At 45.9% G+C, this 17,441-nt stretch overlaps 1 long non-coding RNA gene across 4 annotated transcripts in view; it reads left to right on the top strand.

Annotated features, from left to right (window-relative positions):
- Positions 1–1,953: 1,953 nt before the first annotated feature.
- LOC129783852 (uncharacterized) overlaps positions 1,954–17,441 on the top strand; it is a 54,786-nt gene continuing 39,298 nt past the window's right edge. For 2 of the 4 annotated variants that reach the window (XR_008745892.1, XR_008745891.1), the window contains exons 1-4: positions 3,526–4,071; positions 11,086–11,272; positions 11,451–11,565; positions 12,430–14,642. This is a non-coding gene — a long non-coding RNA (uncharacterized LOC129783852). The other 2 variants (XR_008745894.1, XR_008745893.1) reach the window with 2 other exon arrangements.

Below are 17,441 nucleotides of genomic sequence, written 5' to 3'. Positions count from 1 at the left end.
GTTTTCAGCCTCTGTAAATTCAAAGGATAAAGGCAGGGTTGTACATCATGCAACTAGTGTCTGAGATCTGATCCCATTTTACAGAAGAATGGAAGTCTGAAGTCTGTTGAAAGAGCAATATTGAATTGTGGCCCCTTGGACTGTGGCACACATGCCACTTGAATTTTTGTATGCATCCCAGAGCAAAATGTGTCATTCCAGTGCCTGTGTTTCCCAACGACACAGGCTCTGGGACACAAACCTCACTATTTGGAGAACTCTCTTCATGTGTGATGTCCAGCATTGCTGGAAGCAGGATAAGGTTTCTGATGTTGCTGTGATCCTCAAGGCATTTTAGTTTTTGTCTGCAATTAATTGTCAGTGGAGCTGCCAGTGACTCCCCGTAGTTGGTGATGTATTTGTGAAAGGCAGCTGTGTGTTCAGATCTGAGCAGACACCACTGGTTTTCCTTTGGAAAGGTTGTTGGCTAGCTGTGAGATGATGGCTGTTCTTAAATCTAGCTCCATGTGCCTGAGCTCTCTCTTCTGCTTGTCTTGGATGACCTAAGTGAAAGCTTAAAAGGAATAGCTCCTCATGTATATAGTTTAATTAGGTGCCTGAGGTTACAGTGAAATAAACCAGGGACAGTCTCTGCAGGTACAAGTGTGTCTGGTGTAACCATCTCATGGCAATAAATCTAATTTTCTAGTTTCAAAGTGGCTTCTTTACTTAGGAAATGCACCCTATAGAAATGAAATGCCACCCGGCAGAGGTACCCCTCTGTACTGCCTCTTATCCCCTCTCTCCCCAGGTACGCACAGCCCACTGGAAATCCATCCCCAGAAGACAGAGAAGGGTGAAACTTTTCCAGCCTGTGGTGCCGTTTTTGAAAAACTACTTTGATAATCCACATCTGATAATTCCCTCCCAATATCTATTATTGTGAGGTTTAAAACTCCAAATGTTGGAAGCACTCTTAAACAGAGCATCTGTTTATAGGCTCAGCTCCATCAGCCCCTGTAATCCCTTTGGAGAGGTAGATTCCTGGGGAGTGAGGGCAATGTTTTGTTTTTTGTGGTATGTTAATTTTTTAATTATTTTTTTTTTTTTTGTATGCCCATTCCAGGGGTCTGAACTTTCAGAAATGCAGTGTCTGCTCACTCCGGGGGGCGGCGAGGGGGGAAGTTGGCCTTTGCCTGGTTGAACATGTCAGGGGATGGAAATCACAGTCTGATCCTCGTGGTAAGTTAAATGTGTGAAGATGTGATGGAAGAGTGTAATGTCATAATGTGCTTTCCCATCTGACAAGCCTGAGTCTGTGGAGGTGCCGAGTGGCAGCTGCTGTGGTACCAAGCCAAACCTTTGGCTGCAGGGAGACGGATGATCGAAGCGCACTTCTGCATTTTACAATAGGAACAGAGTCTGATGCTGAGCTGTTGTTTTCTCCAGTTCCCTTCTTAGAAACCCCTTGCTGCTCGCTGCTTTAAGCCAGGGCCGTATCCTGGCTCTGGAGCACCCAGGCTGGAATACATGAGCTTTTCTACTGATTTCTCTGCGAAATTTAAGAACTGGAGGTGATCTGGTTTGTGATTGTTATATATCCTATATATATGTGTATATATTTTTTTATGGGGTTTTGTGGTTTTGTTGTTTAGGGTTGTGTGTGTGTGTGTGGGGGGTGTTGGTTTTATTTTGGGGGGTGTGTGTGGTTGCTTGGGGTTTTTTTAATTATTATTATTATTGCTACTATCTCCTGCTATTTTTCCTCCAAGACCTGGAGAGCCGACCGGCACTGTGGATGCCCCGGGCACACGGCTACCGAGGATCCCCCCGCAGTAGCCACTAGGTGGCAAAACACCCTCTGCGCATCCCGGCCGGGCGGGGAGCCCCGCGACGGCGGCGGCCGCTGCTTTCCCCGCGCCTGAATTAAACCGTATGAGATAGATATATATCTGTATCTATATCCATAAGTTGTTATGGCATATTTAGATACTGCACATGGAGAACCTTCACTTTAACAGTCCGTAAGTGGTCCCATTCTTAAGTACGTATAGGTCGTTCCGAGTTTGAGCCTGCCCAGAGCATTTCAGCGGCAGGGTTTGCCATCTTATCCCGGAGTTTGAAGAGGATTAACGTATACAACAGCCTGGGGAGACTTAATGAAGCTGCATCAGTCCTGGCTCACCTGTTAATCACAGTTCAAGTGTCGCTTCCTTTCTTCAATTACAGGCAGCTCAAAGACCTGGGACCTGTTCAGGGCAGAGGCTCTGTAAATGCTTTCTTGTGTTTATAAACATGTAAATGAATATTTGAAGATAGTTCCTGCCCAATGTATTTTACAGGCACAAATATGAAGGCTCGTTAAAAAGCGGAGGGGACCCTAGGCATTTTCTAAAGGCTGGGCATAGGTTACACTGCTGGTTATTCTGACCCCCTGAGATTTTGTCCCCTGCGGAATCTGTCCTTGTTCTTTTGCCTACTGGAGATGTCTCAAGTTACAGATTTCCATCACGGGTCTGTTTTTTTTGTTGTTTTCTCAATAGTGTTCAGGGGCCCTCACAGGGAAGTTTCCAGTTCCTTCTGTACGGTGACGGCAGCGCTGTTGGCTGGCTCCTTTCAGACAGCTTTCACACATCCGAGCCTCTCCTGCCCTGGTCCCTTTCCCCCACAGCACCGCTTGCAGCCACACACCGCACTGCCCTGCCGAGCCTGTCTTTTTTGGGTAGTGGTACCTCTTTTTCATAGATGCTGGGACACGAAAGTCCTCCACCACTCACCTAGGTCCTCCCACAACCTTCGGCGGCATGTTCACTTCCCTCTCCTTCGGCAGAGGTTTCACTCGGAAGAGCAGAGAATTACTTTTGCCCCAGAACGATGATCCGAAATATCATGTTTCGGAATGTGGTGGGAATCTCCTATTCTGGAATGGTGAGAAACATGAGATTTCCTCTGCTTCTCTGTGTCTCTGGCAGACGGGATGTTAAAGTCAAAGTGTTACAATTAGGCACAATAATAATGGCAATAGATCAGATCTGAGCAGAAACAGTGGATGCAAAGCAGGTTTTTGACCCAGTCGTTTAGTAATGGAGCATTGGTCTTCTGAATGGAAGGCTGTATATAATGTTATGGAAAATACAGCATGATACTGGTCACTTAAGCATTATAATGTTCACATGGCCACAATGAGGTTTCACAAAATACCAGAAGTCTGGATTTTGCATTTTCAAGTACTTGCCTTGAGAATCTTAGTGCTGATAGTCTAGCTCAGGGGTCCTCAAACTTTTTAACGAGGGGGCCGGCGCTCAGATGCAGTGGAGGCAGTCATCTGCGGCTGCTTGGTTTCCCCCCCAACCCCCGGCAGGGGGGGGCGGGGGGGTCTGTAAATACCGGGGGCCGGATTGAGGACCCTGGGGGGCAGTGTCCGGCCCACAGGCTGTAGTTTGAGGACCCCTGGTCTAATATTTGTATTCATAATTTCATTTAGTTCTTGTGGCTTTGAGGAGTTCTGGCTTTTTTTACTGTGCGGTGGATCTGGTGAAGGTGAGTCTCCTGTTGCCACTCTCTGGAGGCAGGCAACTTCATCGTTGCAGGTGGAAGGGTAGCCATGGGTCTGAAAAGTGCTGCTGGGCACTATGAATTCTGGACGAAAAGCACAGGGTGCCCAGAGCTTGGTTTAGGCTGCCCGCCATGGTCCCTTGGGTGCCTGCTCAGGTCAGGCCCAGGGCTACTGGGTCCTGCTTCCACATGCCATAGCAGGGAGCTGCAGCTGCAATGCCTGGGTCAGGCAGTTTCCATAGATAGTCTGAGTATGACTCACTGCATGGTAAGAAAAAACAAATATCCCCAGGTCTTTCTTGTGACAGGACAGTTCTCAGCTGCAAAAGCTGACTTCCTGTTTGCAATAATTTGCTACGAGGCAAAAGCAAAAAACCCCACCTGTTAATGAAGAGACAACATATTTTCCAAGCATGTTAAATATATAAAAATGGTGCTGGAATTACAACAGATAGACAACACTTATTTGTCTTTGACAGACATGAGAGACATGAATAGCTGTGGAATATAACCTGGTGGTCCCAGTTTACAGCAAAGGTAATGTCTTTGTTATTTGTAAAGGGTTAATCAATGATTAACAGACATTACAATTAATGGTTAATTGATTGTTGTAGACTTAGTTCACACATGGCTTGCAGCTATCTGTAACATTGCATTCATGCTGTAATGTATTTATAGCAGTTATTAATCATGCGCTAGTGTTTTTTAAATGTTCTCACTTTATTAGGTGTAACCAAATTTTCAATAGCATATCAGTGAACTTGAGTTCTCTCTCCACATTAGCAAAAGGGAAGATACAAGAAAGTGATTAACTTGGTCTTGCTTTCTTTAATTTGAGGAAACCATCAGCTGCATAAATAGGAGGCACTATCACATTATGAAAGCAATTTTAAGTAAAACATGCCATTTATGGAAGAAGAACGCTTAAAGATTTTTGTAATTACAAATATTTGTGCTGTTAAGTGAATTGCATTAAAGTATTTGTTGTTGCTTTATTTCCCTGGAGGACTCTTCTGTAGTGGGAGCTTTGTTATGTTGATAAATGTGCCTGAAAGCTTTATAATGTACTGATGCATTGTAATGATAAATAGATCTGGTTAAGTAGTAAAGATCAAACACACAATTAAACAGACTGTAATATACATCTTGCTGAGCAAGGGAAAACAATAGTGGAATCAGTAAAGATGAATACAAATGGTTTTATTGAACTGAGCAAAAAATATTTTATTATGCCTACAGAATGAGGAAATCCAGCCTGATACTTGCATGAACAGACTTACAGAGTGCTTAATCAGATATAAAATACCTTTAAGATGTTCAACATTTATAATCAATGGGCAGGGCTTTCTCTGACTGCTCAGAGTAATGGAAGTGTGCAACAAACCAGAGGTTGAGCAGATCAGCATGGCGTGGGACTGCTGCGAGAGGAGCCCAAGCACAGCAGGCAAGGCTCACAGGTCTGATGCAGCAGGAAAATTAACAAAAACATGTTGCACTTGACAAAAAGATTAGAGCTGAATATTGGCAGCGCCTGCTTCTATTGTCCAAAATGTGCTTTCCTAGAACCTTTCCCAGCAGGGAGACCGGTTCATGCTTGGCAAGGCCACAGAGGTTTCACACTTCTTATTGCCATTTGCTCTTTCAAATACCGGAAAAAATGTGATTCAGAAGCAGCGTGCTGGAAGAGGTAAGTATGGGTATGCATTAGTTGAGAGTCACAAAAATAAACCTTTAACATAAAAGCACTGAGGGGGACTTTCATTCAAAACTCAGAGCAGTACCCATGCAACCTGCTTGCAGATTATCCGTGTCCATTCCAAGTCTGAATTACTCTGAAGGGTGTTTTAAGTGAATTTCCTTTGCAGGGATACCCATAGCCAAGTCAGCACAATAGGAATTTCATAGCTCGTTGTACACATGCTATGGTGAAATAACTCCTAGAGGAGTTAGAATTAGGCAGGATAAACAGAAGAAATACTAATTCCCCTGGATTGACTTTATGTGAGCTCCTACCCTACACAGTGCTTTGCCCACCTGGAATAGCATAAGCTGGGTAGATTCCTTTGCAGTATCTGGGTATTAGCCAGGCTCAGGGGAGAGACCAAATCCTGCCTCGCTGATGCCAGCAGCCGAACTCCTAAGCCTTGTGCACACTGGCCAATTATCATGTAAAATCCCCCCGGTGCTCACCACGTTCTGCTATACCACCAGGAACCGCCAACTAGAGAAAAAGCATCCGCTCATGACATGGACTGCTGCAAAGGCATTTCCCTAGGATGTACAGCACGATCCATTCCAGCCAGCAAACCCGTTACTTCTAATTTACCGTGTGCTGCTAACTACTACAAGCTTTGCACAGCCTCCAGGAAGTTGGGCTTATTTAATGACAAGCAGGGGAGCAGTAAATGCTTCCAACTTTTGGAGTTTAAGAGCAAAAGGAGTGGCCAGGGAAGGTGGTGTGCCCCCATGCATCTGGCTTCCCACAACTTGAGCTACAGGTGCTGCTCGGCACAAAGAGCGGTGTAGGAGTTCTCAGGAGCAGATGTGGTGACAGAGCCGGTTTCTTCTCTGCAAGAAAACTCATTCCTGCCCCAAGAACTCCTTGTCACTCTGCAAAGGTATTTAGATGTCTGACTGCCACTTAAGCATCTAAATACCTTTATGGATTTGGGCTTAGGTCCTAACTGTGTAGCTGCAGTCCATACCATCACCAGTTTTGCATGGCAGGCACCAGATCGGATTTGGCCGTGGAGAGAAGCACGGCCCGGCAGCCACTGACTCTGATTTAATTGGGTTGAGCTGGTTTATGGTTCCTCACTATACACATTTTTTTCCTTGTTGAAAAACAATGTGTCTGCCAAGGCCAGAAGGAAAGCGGGAGCTGTCGGGAGGGGAAATTGCAGCCTGACGGGGACAACTCTGCTCAATGGGAAGTAGGCTCGAAAGGGTTTTGCGATGTCTGTTGGTTTATGCCATCCCTTCATCACCGAGTTTGCAGTCCAAAGATTATTTTGGATGCTTGCCTATTCCCAGAAGCTCCGTGTGCTCGGAACTATTTCAGCTCTGAGTTAAGACAATAATTATAATCAAATCTCATGCTCCGCTGCCTCGGCCAGTCACCTCCACAGAGCAGATGGGAAGGGGGCTCGAATCAGCAAGGGTTTTCCCTCCCAGTGTACAACTGGCCTGATGCCTTCAGAAAGGGCTTTTTTATTTTTTCTTTTGGCTCCCCTCTACTTCTCTCATGGCATCGGGGACAGGCTGCAGCTGGAAAATCATGGACAGGGTTTGAAGTGTTTGAAGGGGAAGGAGAAAGTTATTTTGTCTGCTGCCTGTCTGCTGCTCCTTGTTCCCACACCCCGGCTGCACAGCCAGCCAGGCTGGGAGCGGGCAGGCACAGGGAACTGGTTTTTTTGGTAGCGCCTCCTGCATCTGCTGAGCTTCAGCGTCAGGTCTGAGACTTGCCCCTGAGCTCAGCCTGGCTGGTTAGTCCAAGTCCCACATTCTCAGGTCAGTTGTTAGAAGAACTGCAAATGGACTTGCAAATAGGTATTGGGCTGTCCCGCATGGCAGGCAGGGCTGCGAGCGCACATGGAGTTGCTGCTGGTGTTGACAGCGCTGTGCTGAACTGATTAATTCACACGGCATAAACACAAGGGCAGGCACTGGTCATGAGCACACCGCTTTGGAAGGCTGTCCCTCAGTGCATCTGTCCTTCCAGCCTCCTCTGCACCGTGGGATTAAGGCGAGATGTGATGGAGTCCCTTCTGTTGGATGGTCCCTCTGTGCTTTGTCACCTCCATCAAAAAAGCAGGAGGGTGACTGCTCAGCTCTGGTGCAGTTTTGACCCCCAAATGATGTGTTAGGTCTCCAGAAAATTACAAACAAAGAGGTGCCTTTGGGAAAGTTCTACTAGAATGGGGACAAAGCTGCTGAATTGACTGGGTGCCTCTTTGAAAACATATACCTCTGCTGCATGTTGGGTGGCTTTCATCAACAGTCTAGCCTGTGTTGTGTCACTGGTGCGTACTGGTCACTGAAATGCTTGAGATGGAAGAGTACCTTGCAATTCCTCTGTGTGTTTGGCTTCCATGCAGCATTCCTAAAACAGGTCAGGAGTGAGGATCCACTAGTTACCGGTGCTGGTCAGACCCAGATAAGATAATTCGGCTCATTCACCTGGAGCTGGTGGTGTGAGATTGCCAGGTGCTAGCAGGGAAATAAGTCAAGACACAGTCTAAGGACCCCCATGTTCCCTTCACTTACCCCACTGATGAAAGGTCCCAGTGATTTGATGTTTTATTTTATTTTTGGCAATGGCTGATGAAATCTCCTTGGTGCCATAGCTCTTTTGTTTTCTTTTTCCCCATTTCGGCTTATTAGAAGAGAAAATTACATGTAAATGTTATGTGGAATAGCTGCTGAATGCTTGAATTTTTACTGCTCTCTCATGCTGCATCTTTAGCTGTCACTGGTTTTTCTCCCCCCCTCCCCCTTCTTCATCTTAAAGGCCGTTGAGGCTGATTGTGGCTTTCTGCATTACAGTAGCTGCAGCGGTTGTTACAGCATCCCGTTGTACCCCGTGACTGCTATTAATGAGATGTTTGTTCTCTTGAAGGTGATTGCAAGGGTTGTTGTTAAAGTGAAAAAAATACAAGCTCTGTGCACACTCTTTTCCCAGATTTGGGATCTTCACCAAATTTATGGTGGTGCTTTAGATCTGGATCCTTGCCTTATTCACATGGCTGTCTGATTCACAAAAGTACCTCCAGGGAGTATTTAAGAAACACTCTGTGTTTACAGGAAAGGGGCAGGCAGCACCCGCACGGCTGCACAAGACCATATTTATCCAGTGACTCAAAAGCCCTGACTTGGCAAAGTCTTTGCAGAGTTTGCAAGACCTTCAGTGGTGAGTTTCCCGGTTACAAACCCAGGGAATCTCCTGCCCACCCCAATGCCCGGCCACCAAGGCCATCTCCTCACTCCGGACCGCTGTCCCATCACCCAGCCTGGACCCTGCAGCCCCAAAGAGGCGACCAAGCGAGCTGTTCCTCAGGGATAGACCTGGTGCAGACACGTCCAGGAGCTGTTTACATAGAGGTCTATAAACTTAGAGCGTTGTTAGCTCTCTTGGCTTCATCAGCCAGGAAAAGCTTGTGGGATCTCGTGGTTATTCCAGCGAGGAGGAGAAAATGATGACACCGAGGAGGAATGCGGCTCTCAGCCAAGGTGGCGGGCACGGTCCCTCGCTGTTCCTCTCCGGCACGTGATCCCCACATGTGCTCACGCCGTGTGAACCTCCTTCTCCTCACCCCACATTCCCCCATCACCTCTGCCTCCCTCCTCCTTTTTCACAGCCTCGCAGGCTCCCCCACCCATGGGCTCCCCACATGTTTGGGGGGCTGAGGGGAGAGGGGCTGGTTTAGCTCTTGCCTTCACGGAGGAGATGGACTATTTCTTGCTCTTTTCTTCGATGGTGTGCAGCAGGCGCGTAACCGCGCTCGCAGCAGCAGCTGTCTTGATGAATATTTGCCCAAATCATTACACTATCTAGCAGTTAGCCTGCAAAAAGGCCCAGCACCATTTGTATGGTAATGGAAGGCTTTCTCAGAAATGTTTTGGAAGCAATCAGCTAAACTAATAGGATTTTATGTAAACCAATCTTTCTTTAGATCAGGGTGGTTGTTTTTTTTCTGGAGAGGAGGGTAAGGGTTTTTTAATAAATGCAAATTGATATTTCAATGAAAATGGAAATGAGAGAAAAAGTTCATCACCAGGGTAAAATGCTGTGACTTTGCTCCAGTAGCAGCTTCGCCTGTGAGTCTCTGCACAGCCCCCTGCAGCCACACCGAATTTCTGAGGTGCTGAGGCATGGCACAAGGAGGAGAAAAGCTTTCTTCCACCTTCACGCTACAGCGAGACATCAGCTGGGTTGGACTTTCCACCCCCCCGCCAAATCTGTGGTTTCCCCAGTCCTGGCCCTCTGCAGAGGGTCACAGCAAGCGGTCACGGGGTGGGGGGGGTGGGGGGGGCGGCTGTGGGTGAGTGGGCTCAGTCTCTTGTCGTTGCTCATTTCTGCTGTGGATCAGCAGCTCTAGTTCTCTGTAACTTGAGCTTTATGTACCACTCCGGCAGGATTTGAGAAAAGTAAAGGATGAGAAGCACTCAGAAATCTGATTTATGCTGTGTGTTCAACGCTCTGCTTGTGAGATTAGAGCCTTGCACTGGGGAATCGCTTCACTGCGTCCCCCTACTACTAGGGGCTCTTGCTGCAGACCCCAAATGCCTTCTCGCTTGGGACGCAGCCGAGGTAACTTGCTTGGCCCTGCTCCCGCTTGCCTCTCTGTGCAAGGGCCTGGTACGTGACAGCAGACTGTCTGTGTGGAGCGTGAGCTGGCTGAGGTTGTTGCAGTCAGTCATTTCACTGCTTCTTGTTTATATATAAAAAAAAAAAAAAAAAAAAAAGATAATTTAAATTCACTCTGACCAATCTGTAGATGTGGTGGTACTGCTGGAAGTGCTGTTCAAGGAGACTCAGGCCAGCAAGGGTCTGGCATCCAGGAGATTTCAGGTGAAGAACTCTCAATCTGAGGCTGAACCTGGATTTGGAGCAGCAGGGGTTTGGGCTTGCCCGTCCTGTGCAGCAAAGCACAGCAAATGTACGTGGCAGAGAGGTGTGATGAGTCCCCAAGGCCTCCGAGAGAAACCTCCAGCAGCACATGGGCAGCATGGACACACTGAGCAGCAAGCCTGGTGGGATCATACACCCACAAGACCTGCTGCAGGATGCTGTTCGAACTTGTTAGCGGTGTAAAAGTGTCAAACAAAAAAGCATGCAGGGAGTGGTGTAGTGAACAGCTGTTTTCCTCATTTACTGCGGGGTGATACCAGCAAGGTATGCAAACCGCAATGGGGAAAGGTAAACATGCCGAGATGGCATGCGGTCCCTTGGAAAGTCCCAAACATCTTGACTGGGCAGTGGGGAAAACAAGTGATCTTCTACCATGCTGGACTCGATCTTGTGGTAATGCTGTGACTCTGGGTGCAGCAGCAGCCACAGGAACGTGAGGAAGCCTGGTGCCAGCAGGGACGTGTTTTGATGGGACAGTGGTGGCTGGGGGGAGCAAGTGGTGGTTGGTGCCTTATCACGCTAACACTGATCTAAATCTACCTGGTGTGCCAGTGTCTTTATCAAGCTCACATCCCGCTGTGCTGCCTGCCAGCTGCACGGTGGGTCACTAATGAATTGCTCTCCGCAGGAGTGTCTGGAAGCCGGTACCTGAGGTCAGCTCAAGGTGTGCTTGTAAACCACCTGGAGAGTAAAGACGGGGGTTGGTCCACAGCGTGCTGGCTTTGGTGGCAAAGTTGGTTTAAGAAATACCTTCCCCCCTCCAAACGCTTTTTCCTGACCTTTCATTCGTGCCAAGACAGCTGGTGGTGTATCCTGTAACAGGATTGCTGAAATGATTGGGGGTAAAAATTCTTCAAATTTATTTATTTATTTATGATTTTTTTATTTTTTATTTTTAAAATATTTTTTTTTATTTTTAGCATGTATCACCTCAGTGTCCAAGGCTGGTACCAAATTCCTCCACAGTAATTCCTCCTTTGAGATCGATTCGCTTGGTGACCTCAGTGTGACAGAAAGACCTTGCTCAAGTTTTGGTCGTGTGAGAAGACAAGGTCTAATCAGTGTCCCATCATGTGAAAACACAGATCTGGCCTACAAATATGCCTGGTGAGTTATTCTTAGGCTTGTCTGAAAATATTCAAGTTTTAATCCAACAACATAATCCAACTTTACAACTAGAAGAGTCAAATCTAAGACATTACATATGCATTTATTATGTTTTCATATTTGAAACCATGTGGAATGGTATAAGAAACACCAGAACAAAAAATATGTGTTTTTACAGAGTGTGATCTTTTTTGAACCTCCCTAACTGCCTCAAAAGAGCAAAAGAAGGGCATGGTGATTTGGTATTCCACGTTCGCTTTCCAGATATAATACTGCATTTCCAGACGTTGCAGGTAACACCAACTAGATTATGAAATGGAATATTTAAACTGTTGCATGGTTTAAATGCTTTGTTAGTTTGTCTGGGCTACGTTAAGTTTATATGAGTAGAAAATAATACTTGAATTACAAAAGCAAGTAGCTTTTTCTCTCCTGACATCTCAATCCACTCCTGGAGATACATTCACTGGGAACTTGCAAAGTTTGTTTAAACCATTTAGTCTTTGGCAGCTATAAGGGAGGGTTTTTTTAATAGCATTTATTGAACGCTATAGTCCCAGCATTCAACAAAAATACTACTGAAGTTTCAGACTGCAGATTTTATATCTTCTAAGGGAGAGAGTAAAATAAACACAGTATATCCAGAAACCAATCCTGATACAGACAGGGGACATTAAAAACAATTTTAAAACCAACCAGAAATGTTCAATTGAAAATTTCTTTGATGGAAAATGCAGTTTCTGCAAAATATAATGAAATAAAAAAAAAATTATATTCCAGCTTTGATTGTAAAATTGAAACAAAATCCTTCACTCTGGTTTGGATCTACCAGAATAATAATAAAAAAATAATCTCAGTTTAAAAATGAATCCAAACACTTTCAGGGGTGGCTGCCTCTTGTTTAGGCTTTTGTGCCGTAGTTCTCTCCTGTTAGCTGTGGATCAATGCCAGTTATAAATGGGGTATGCCAACAACATGTGGACAGTCCCGGAAACTCTCCTTCCCACTGCTTTTTCCTTACATCTCTAATCTGGCACTCTCAGGAGCTCTCAGCTAGCTGTGTGAATGGCAGACGTGGGGAAGGGATTTGCTATTCATCAACCAGTGCCTGACAGAAACACCTGAGCAGTCAGTGTCTGTGCTTTCCATTGTGGCAGGGCTCTTGGGGGAAAAAAGGGAGTCCTATGTCTTCCCACTGGAAGGGAGAAGCAAGGAAGGGGTGATGTTCTCCAAGCACAACCAGCTGCTTACATGCAGGTAAGGTTTTGCATTCCACAGCAAGTTTTCCAACCTGAACCCAGGTATGGTTGTGCAGAGGACGCCCAGCAATGAGAATGTGTGCGCCTCGGCATTGCTCAGAACATCCGTCTTTGAGATCTTGAGGTCTTTTCCCTACTTGATTCCACATTCATTTATATCCCTTTGAATTGTCAGGGTGTTGAGTTAGTTTGATTAGTTTGATTGCCTCCCTGGATGAAAGATCGTTACAGGAGTCCCAGGATATCCCGAAGTTATTCCTCCACCTGGGAGAAATCTGCCAGTGCTGCACAGTCCACACAAAGACCCTGGCCAGCAGACACAACTGGAGATGCGAAGCACCCCTTCCAATGGGAAGACTTCTGTCAAAGTTTAGATGAAAAAGATACAAGATACTCCTACAGGATGGAGAGGCTACTTTTAAATGAAGGAATGGCTCAAATCAGCAAATCCTGTTGACCACAAGGCAAGTTTCTCTTCCTTGCTTTCTTCAGGTAATATTGAAGCAATTTAATACATGAAAACAGTATTCCAAAGGTTGCAGTTGCAATGTGTTTGAATCCACTTACCTCCCACCTACCTTTCTCCTGCCATAATCTGAAGGTGCTCACACTTGTGGTAGCTCTAGCTCCCAGCCATGGGAAGTCCCTTTATGATCAATGGAGATGAAAGCACATCATGTCACCGCCCTTTATCTCTTCCTTACTGGGCACCTGAGAGTGTCCTGGTTGGTGAGACACCTACAGGGCAGATGTTGATGTCTGATGCCATGAAGACACTCTGCTCCATGGCTGTCTATTTATCCCAGCTATAGCTAATTACAAGAGGATTGAACAGGTCTTTTAAATTACCTACCCAAAAATTAGTCTGTAAAGTTACAAATTTCATAACACTTTCTTGCCTTTTTTTCTTGTAAAGCAATTATTACCCTCTTAATTAAGTTGTCACAGACTCCCAGGTGTGTTGATAACAGTTTTTGAGGTTGTCATTCATGCTCTATTCATGTATCAATGACTTTCTCAGCTGTCTGGATTGGAAGAGTTTGCCTGTTCAAAATATTTTGGAATCCATCCACTTTGGCTTTTCTCTAGATTTTTTGTGGCATCGAAAAGCACAGTCGGACACTCAGTGGAGTCCTCAATTTTGTTTCCATCTGGAATCACACACCAGGACTTGTGGGGAAGTTATAACTGGCCTTAGAAAGTAATATGGAATTGATCCTCTGAATTTGGTGAAAATCTACTTAAGAGGTAAATTCCAGTTGATGGCATTTTCAGAATTTCTCTCTTTTTGGGTTGCTTTTTTTTGCAATAACACCAAGTTTTATTTGAATGGTTTCTACTTAAATTATGCATAGTATTTGTTATGCATAAAGGACTTATTCTACCAGTCCCCAGGTGCATCTCAAAAGCAGGTAAATGCAATTAATTCAATAAAACAGTAGACAGTAACTTGACAGTGGTGTTGGAAACCAAACAGTGACTACATCAGTGATCTGCTGCATGGATGGTTGTGATTACCTGCTTGAGGTGAACCTGCTTTGGCAAGGGGTTGGACTGGATGATCTCAAGAGGTCCCTTCCAGCCCTGACCATTCTGTGATTCTGAGATTACAAGTGATATAAAAGTTGCATCAAACCCAGTCTTTAAGGATCTCCGCAAACCTCTTGCAGAGCTCTGCTTTGCAGATTCGACCAGCTGGGAAGAACAGATTTGTTAAGGGTGAATCCAGGCTGGCTGGGAACATTTGGGCTGCCCCTGAATAGGAACTTGGTCCATCACGTCTCGCACCAGGCTGGATCTGCTCAGGGCTTTGTGGGCTGCCCTGGAGATCAGAGGCATGGCCCAGAGCAGAGTCCTGCTGGTGGTTCACTGAGCAGCCCCAGCAGGAAGGACCCATTCTTGGCCCGCCTTCTGGGGCAGAAAGACCAGCAGGATAGAAAACAAAGGTTCCACTTTCTCTCCTCCAAGCCACCACATCAGAAATATTAATGAAGGTGGTAAAGCCTGGGCAGCCTGTCCTTGGGGCTGGCTCATCTACCTACGGTCTAAGGCCAGCCTTCACCGCTCGGTTGAGTTTGCAGAGGGTTGCACAGTGCTATGTTTCACATCAGGTAAGTACGCAGTGCCAGTACACCTCTTGCATTGCCAATAGTGCCTTGTTCTTACCCTGTACTTTAAACTTATTTTACTGCTCTTGATAGTGGTGTTTCCAGATGTTGGGATCTGGGTTTTTTTAGTGTCTCTGATAGAAGCAAGTCAAGTATGCAGATTGCTGATAAAATAAGATGCCTTTAAGTAGGAAAAAACCCTGTGATGTCTGTTTAACCTCAAGTGCTTTTATGACTGTTAACACCAGAGACCATATCTAGTTGCTATTTTAAGTACAGGTCAGAACTGGTATGCAGGAGCTGTACACAGCAGGGACAGAAGCCTGGGTCCAGAGTGTCTCTTTGTGCTGCCCAAGTGTGTTCCAACTTCTGGGATAAGTCAGGAGAAGGACTTACATCGGCTGCTGTATATCCCATAGCATCATGTAAACAAAACTGCCTTGGCTCCTTCCTGAAAGCTTCAACACAGTGAGCACAGCAAGTATCTCTGCAACAGAGGCACAAGTGCCTGAGGGGTACTGGTAGCACAGGGACACACTGTGCTTCATGTAACCTGTTTGTGGTCTGAGATGCAGCTACGCTGTAGAAGTGGAGCCAAGGTGGCTGGACCATACAATAACTGCTCAGCCTACAGCACCTTTGTGAGTCAGGGAATTGCTGCTCCCTGAATGAGTCTAAATGACTTTCTGCAGGGTCATCTAGAGATATGAATTCTGTTTTCTCAAGTCATCAGTATCACCAGAACCCCAAGAGCATATGACCTCATTCAGTGCACATAACACTTTAAGCCATGATCTATATTAGGCCCCAAGAGATGGTGTAAGAGTGTTATATTGGCAGGTGCATTGCCACAATCTATTAGGGCTAGGCTGTATTTGCAAGGCTTTATAGAAAACGTGTCTGCTGTGGTTTTTTTGGCCTTTACTGCATTTACCCACCCCATCTGTTATTTTCCTGAAGAAAAAACTCGCATGAATCATCCCATGACCATTTTAGAAAGATTCAGCTGTGGGGCTGATACTCCAGTTTGCAGAGCAGGGGCGGTACTGCAGGGATATATAATTTCAGAGTGGTGTCAGTATTTCATACAGCTGCAGCCCTCTCTGCCCACTGGGATTTATAGGAGTAATGAAATGCTCTAGCATTTCCATGGACTTCCAAGCTGAACCAGAAATGCTAAACACTAAAATCTGTCCTTTGTGTTATTGACATCTATGGTGCAAGTTCCCATCCAGCTAAACTCCAAGCCTAAATTTCAGAGTGGTTAGTTGAATTAAGCAGGCATTGAGGAGCTGAGTGGATGGGAAATGGGAGGTAGAAGCAGTCTGGGGTTTTGTAAATCATCCACAGTGGTCCCCTGTGCATGGGATGGCCCCTTCTGCACCGCGGAGCTGCGCTGTGTCCAGCGAGAGCAGCTCCAGCTGGGTAGCAGGTGTGCAGCAGCAGTGACCTGGTTTGGGAGCGACCTTCTCTAACCTCACCATCATGCCAAGATAAAGATTGCCCGTGTGTTCCTACACACACTTTTGTGCTGAAAGGTCATCTTCTAAGTGGTCTTAGAGAGAACCTGAACTCCTGTGGAAAAAAACATCTTAAGATATCTCGGGAAAAGAGAAACCCACTCCTCAAACACTTTTCTGCATGGATAAATAGTGTAAAACAAAGGTGTTTAAACACCAGGGGTAGTTCAGTTCTGCTTGATTCTTACTTGTGTCATTAACAAGCATTTGGATGCAGGGGGAGGATAATGAAGCATACAGCTGCAGGTCCCAGTACTGCTGAACCAACCAAGAGACAAGATGTCCTGTGGCCCCACAGTCCTGCTTGAAGTGCCATCGTAGAGCTTCAAGGTACTGCGATGTGGGTCCTGAGGGGCTGTTAGAAAGTCCTGGCTGCCGTGCTAGAAATGGGAAGGTGAGTCTTCAGAGCCCATGGTGGTGGTTTGTGGCTCCATTTTTGGCAATCAGTTTTGGCTCTTCAGAGCCCTTTTCAAGCTGAAGAGCATTGGGACTTAGACTCCTAAAATCCTGCTACAGAAAGATTCTTGATATTTTTTTCCTATCTAACCCCACTTTGATTTTCACAAACATTGGTGAAAGTTGAATGCCTTACCAGAAGTTAACCGCCCAATTACCCTGCAGATTGAGATCCAAGTCCTAGCTGAAAAGGAATGCATGGTATTACCTGACTTCCTTGATTTACAAGCCTTTGGAAGTGTTAGCTATCACCTAAGCAACACAACTTGAAAACTGCACATGGGAAAGGGCCTCTTATTGTATTAGTCTCAATTTCTGCGTAGCTGAGAGAGACACCAGGTGATCTCTAACTGCAGCAAGAAATGAAAGCCACAGGATCACAAAGGCAGCTAAACACTCTTTTCTGTTCACTCTTTGGAAGCGGGACCATCTTTTCAGTGCTGCCATTCATTCTTGCCTATCACATTTCCATCAATAAACTTCCCAGTCAAGTCCTTATCTGCAACTTATAAAGCAATCTATTCTCTGCTTCACCTTTCCTGTGTGAGAAATCTGCAAGCGTGCGTGCACCAAAGCAGCCTGGAAAGAATTTATAGGCTTCCTGCATATTCATGTGGTTACTTACACCCTTAAACAATTTTATTATTCTACCTGTGCTTTTTGTGCTTGCGGAGTTGGGGCTGTGTACACACAGAGTTTGCTGTGCTCACATCAGCCCTTGGCGGAGAGCTTGCTGTAGTCTTTTCCCCATGGGATCATCAGCAGTGCCTGCCCCAGCTCTGGGGGTACAGGGACCTGAAGCTGTGGCTAAGTTGCTGGCACTAGT

The sequence above is a fragment of the Falco peregrinus genome, chromosome 2, assembly GCF_023634155.1.
Source record: "Falco peregrinus isolate bFalPer1 chromosome 2, bFalPer1.pri, whole genome shotgun sequence".
Lineage (NCBI taxonomy): Eukaryota > Metazoa > Chordata > Aves > Falconiformes > Falconidae > Falco > Falco peregrinus.
Note: the sequence above shows the minus strand (reverse complement) of the source record. Positions and strands in the feature narration are given on the sequence as shown.